Source organism: Dioscorea cayenensis, chromosome 1 (assembly GCF_009730915.1).
Source record: "Dioscorea cayenensis subsp. rotundata cultivar TDr96_F1 chromosome 1, TDr96_F1_v2_PseudoChromosome.rev07_lg8_w22 25.fasta, whole genome shotgun sequence".
Lineage (NCBI taxonomy): Eukaryota > Viridiplantae > Streptophyta > Magnoliopsida > Dioscoreales > Dioscoreaceae > Dioscorea > Dioscorea cayenensis.
The window spans coordinates 19,389,963-19,394,875 of NC_052471.1; the positions used below are offsets into that span (position 1 = coordinate 19,389,963).

A 4,913-nucleotide genomic window follows, 5' to 3' on the forward strand; every position below is an offset into this window, starting at 1 on the left:
AATTGTGACTAGGGACCTTTCACCTGGACCAAAGGGTTAGGTCTACATCTAGGAAGAAGATTTATCACTTGGAATCCCTAGAACTCATTTCGATTCTATACGAGTTTGAGGATGAGAGATTGTTCAATTTCTCCTCCTGTACTTGTATAGAGTTAGGTATGGTTGACTTTTGATTTGGGATGATGTATTAAAGGATCTCCACAACTCATTAATGCATTAGTTTGAAAGCATATTACAGGGTTTTTGCACTTGAAATGATTATCCTTGGCGGAACAATATCCGGGTACCCTATTTATATCGATTGTCTTACCTCCCCTTTACTTGTGCTTTCTCTCTTGTCTCTTTTACTTTTGTTTACATTACATCTTGTTATACAACTATTACTTAAGAAACAATTCAAGTATTTTTTATTCCCTACTCCCTTTGGATACGATACCCACTTATGTGGGATTTATTACTTCGATAAACCCGTGCACTTACGTGACATACGCAAGGGTCGTTGTCAAGTTTTTGGCGCCCTTGCCAGGGAGTAGGCATTTAGAAATACTTTGCACTTTGTTTTCTTAGCTATTCATTCATTTATTCTATTTCACATCTTCCTTTTCTATCATCGTTCTGATTTGTTTAATTTCTTTGGGTGCTGCTCCAGGTTATAACCCGAGGGAACCCTTCGATATTGATTGAAGGAGATCCTGAACTTGAACATACACTCAGGAGAAGGGGAAAAGAACCTATGTAAGAACCGTCTAATCAAGCTGAAATAGAAGTTGAAGGGTCAGATAAGATGGCATAATAGAATGAGCAACAAAGGACACTTTCTGATTATGCTAGACCCTGATTATAGCTTCAAACTTTGAGCTGAAGCCAGAATTCATCCGAATTATTCAGCAATCAGTGCAGTTGATAAGTGCTTGTGTGATAAGAATACGAAGTGTTCTTTCCTTATGATGAGCATTACTTATCTCGGGTTTTAACGCTAATATGTGTGCATTTATGTTACTTTCATGCATATAGGGTTGTGAAGCTGAATGTTAGAGAAAGAAACCAATGTAGATCTTGAATGCACCATTTGAAGGAAATCTTGAGAAGGATTAAACGCGAAGACATAAGTCGGGTTCAAGATGGGAGAATGTGTGCCAATCTCCTCGTATTCAAGTCAGCACAATGATTTGGAGGGGCACAAAGGTAGTCACATTTAAGTATTCCGGCTTGTGCATGTATAGCAAGATCTCCACCAATGTGTCCATTTATTGAAGAAGTAAAGCGATCTACGGCGTAAACGTGTGCCCGTTTACATTACCTTGATGAAAACATGGTTTCGGGAGTGTTTCGGGCCAATACTACAGCAAGATACGGTAGCAAAAACTGTAGCAAACACTAAAGCAGGTATCGTTCACATTCGGCCGAAGAAGGAGTAAAACAGAGAATCCACACGGGTGTGTGGAAAATCTATACGCCCGTGCGAAAAATTCACATGGGCGCCCACATGGGAGTGTGGATTCCCGATTACAGCCCTATTTACAGTCGATTTAAGGCAGATTTCAGAATTCTTTTCTCCATCTTTTCCCCAACATGAGAAAGGGCCGCGGCTAGGGTTTAGAGGGGTTTTGTCAAGATTTTCGGAGTGGTTCTCTGGCTTTGACACCGCTCTACGGCCACTCCACAAGACCATCGATACGAACACCGAGGGGTTTTTCTATGGATTACTTGTTTTTACATTCGATTTCATTATTGATCGTAACTAGATCCATGGAGAGCTAACCCCCCAAGTGGGTACTTGAATTTGCGAACCTTAGGATGTATTTATTTCATTAAACCTTGTTTTATTGCTTTCATTAATTGATGTGTTAATTGAGTTCCAATCTTGTATGCTTGATTGTTTGAATGCTCCCTTAGAGTAATAGTCGGGTTGAGAGTCCATATTGGTAACCTTTGTGGATGGGTGACACGCCATGATGGTTAGACAAAGCTAAATTGGAGAGGGTTGAGATGGTGAGTCGAGAGATAGTGGAGCGTCCCCTTTCCCCTTTGATTTGATTCATCCTACCTGTATTTCCTCAAGTTCTTTGTGGTCATAGTAGAGTGAATGGGCTAAGGGATAACCCTCCACTGGGGCTTAGTTGCACAGGCAACGGAGTGAAGTGTTGAATTGATTTTAGCACCTAGGGCTTAATTGTTACTAGGGACCTTCCACTTAGACCAAAGAGTTAGGTCTACATTTAGGAATGGGGTTTATCACTTGGAATCCATAGAACTCATTGCGATTCTATACGAGTGCGAGGTTGAGAGATTGTTCAATTTCTCCTCCGGGACATGTATAGAGTTAGGCATGGTTGACCTTAGATTTGGGACCATGTATCTTAGAATCTCCATGACTCATTAATGCATTAGTTAAGAAGCATAATAGGTTGTTTTGCACTTGAAGCAATAATAATAGGAGGAACAATATCCAAGTACCCCATTTACATCGATTGCCTTTTTCCTCTAAAGTATTGTGCCTCTCTCTCTTATTTCTTTTATCTCTTTTTATATCATTCTCATTCATCATACCTTTGATTTATTCTCATCATAGTTAGATAGCAATCGTTGTGTTTCTATTCACCATTCCCTGTGGATACAATACCCACTCACCTGGGAAATATTACTTTGACACCCGTGCACTTGCGGTTTACAAGCATATTCGGTGGTGTCAAGTTTTTTGCGCCGTTGCTAGGGAGTAGGCTTTTAGAGATACTTTGAACTTGGTTTTTTTAGCTATTCATTCATTCATTCTAATTCATTTATTCTTACTCTATCATCGTACTGATTTCTTTTTCTTTATTTTTGGTGCAGCTCTAGGTTATGACTTGAGGGAACCCCTCAATATTGATTGAAGGAGATCCTGAGCTTGAACGTACACTTAGAAGAAAAGGGAAAGAACCTGCGCAAGAACCGTCTAACCTAGCTGATTTGGAAGTATAAGGATCTGAAAACATGGTAGAACATAATGAGCAACAACGGATATTATCCTATGATGGCAGACCTTCAGTATTGGGCATACAATCGAGTAAAGCCGGCATTCATCCACATGTTGCAGCAATCCGCACAGTTTAATGGTTTGGCCGATGAGGATCCAAACAGTCATATAGAGAACTTTCTCGAGGTATGTGATATGCTTAAGATAAACGGGATGACGGGTGATGCCATAAAGTTGAGAGCCTTTACATTTTCCTTAAAGAGGAGAGCGAAGCAGTGGCTACTCTCATTACCTAGAGAATCAATTACCACATGGGAGGACATTGTAGAGGCTTTTCTGGCCCGTTATTTCCCTCCCAAAAAATCTGCAAAGCTTAGGAATGAGATCTCGTCCTTTGTACAGTTAGAATTGGAGTCTCTATTTGGGATGTGGGAAAGGCTTAAGGAGCTCCTGAGAAACTGCCCGCAACACGGATTCCCGGAGTGGATGACTGTTCAGACCTTTTACAACGGGTTAAATCCGAGTACAAGACAACTCTTAGATGTGGCAGCATGAGGTACCTTAGGTAGCAAGACCCCCGGTGAGGTCCGTTAACTAATTGAAAAATAGGGTTAAATAGCTACCAATAGAATGCTAGGGAGAAGAAAAAGGTGGATGGGCTCCATGAGATAGATGCAGTAACTTCATTGGCAGTTCAAGTGGAATCATTGAGTAAGAAGTTAGATCTTCTAACTTCGAATAGACTGGCGGCCGTGACTACTTGTACCGGGTGTGGTAGAGGACATGCTCCCTCCGATTGCCGGATCTCTATTGGTGATGCATCTTCGGTTGAGAATGTCGATTTTGTGGGTTATGCAATGAGGAACCAAGGGAATCCATATAGTAAAACCTAAAGTCTGGGTTGGAAGAATCATACCAATTTTTCGTGTAGCAACCAAGGTCCACAAAAGGCTAAGGGGCCACCGGGTTTCCAACAACAACAAGCCCCAAACATGGAAAACCAAGTTTCAGGTTTGGAGACTCGAATGACAAATTTCGAGAAGGCCTTGACTAGGTTTGTGCAATCGTCAGATACAAGGTTTCAATCAGTTGAGGCTACACTTCGCAACCACACCGCCTCTTTTCACAATCTTGAAAATCAAGTGGGGCAGATTGCGAAGTCTCTATCCGAAAAGCTACAAGAAAGCTTGCCAAGTAATACCGAGACCAATCCTAGAGAGCATGTGAAGGCGATCACTTTGAGAAGTGGTCGTTAGGTTGAAGGTAGGCTTCCGAGTGAGATGCCCAATGAACACGCACCCGAGGTTATAGAGGTTGAGGTGGGAGCAAGCAAAAAGAAGGAGGTGGCACTCCCACCTTTCAAGTCAAGAATCCCTTATCCCTCTAGATTGAAGAATGACCAAGGGGATGAACAGTATAAGAAGTTCCTGAGTTTGTTTAAGCAACTCCACATCAATATTCCTTTTGTTGAAGCATTGGACCAAATGCCTAAATATGCAAAATTATTAAAGTACTTGTTGACTAACAAGAAGAAGTTCAAGGAAAGTGCTTCAGTGATCTTAGATGCTTCTTCCTCGGCGGTGTTGCAAAAGAACATGCCGAACAAGAAGAAAGACCCGGGAAGCTTCATCATTCCGTGTAATATTGGCAATTTGGGTGAAGAAATGGCATTGGCGGACTCAAGGGAAAGTATCAATGTCATGCCATACACTTTCTATCTGAAGCTAGGCTTGGGCAAGCCTATACCCACTCGGATGACTTTGCAATTGGCGGATCTAACAGTCAGACATCCAAGGGGTATCATCGAAGATGTTTTTATCAAGTTGGACAAGTGCATTTTTCCTGTAGATTTTGTGGTGCTAGACGTCGATGAGGATGCGGATGTATCTTTGATACTTGGAAGACCGTTCTTGCAGACTTCCAAGGCATTGATTGACATGGATGGCGGGGAGCTGAC

At 41.7% G+C, this 4,913-nt stretch overlaps 1 non-coding gene across 1 annotated transcript; it reads right to left on the reverse strand.

The window, feature by feature from the left end:
* Positions 1-3,325: 3,325 nt before the first annotated feature.
* LOC120267845 lies at positions 3,326-3,432 on the reverse strand. The gene has a single exon (XR_005538602.1). It is a non-coding gene; the product is annotated as a small nucleolar RNA R71 (small nucleolar RNA).
* Positions 3,433-4,913: the final 1,481 nt, after the last annotated feature.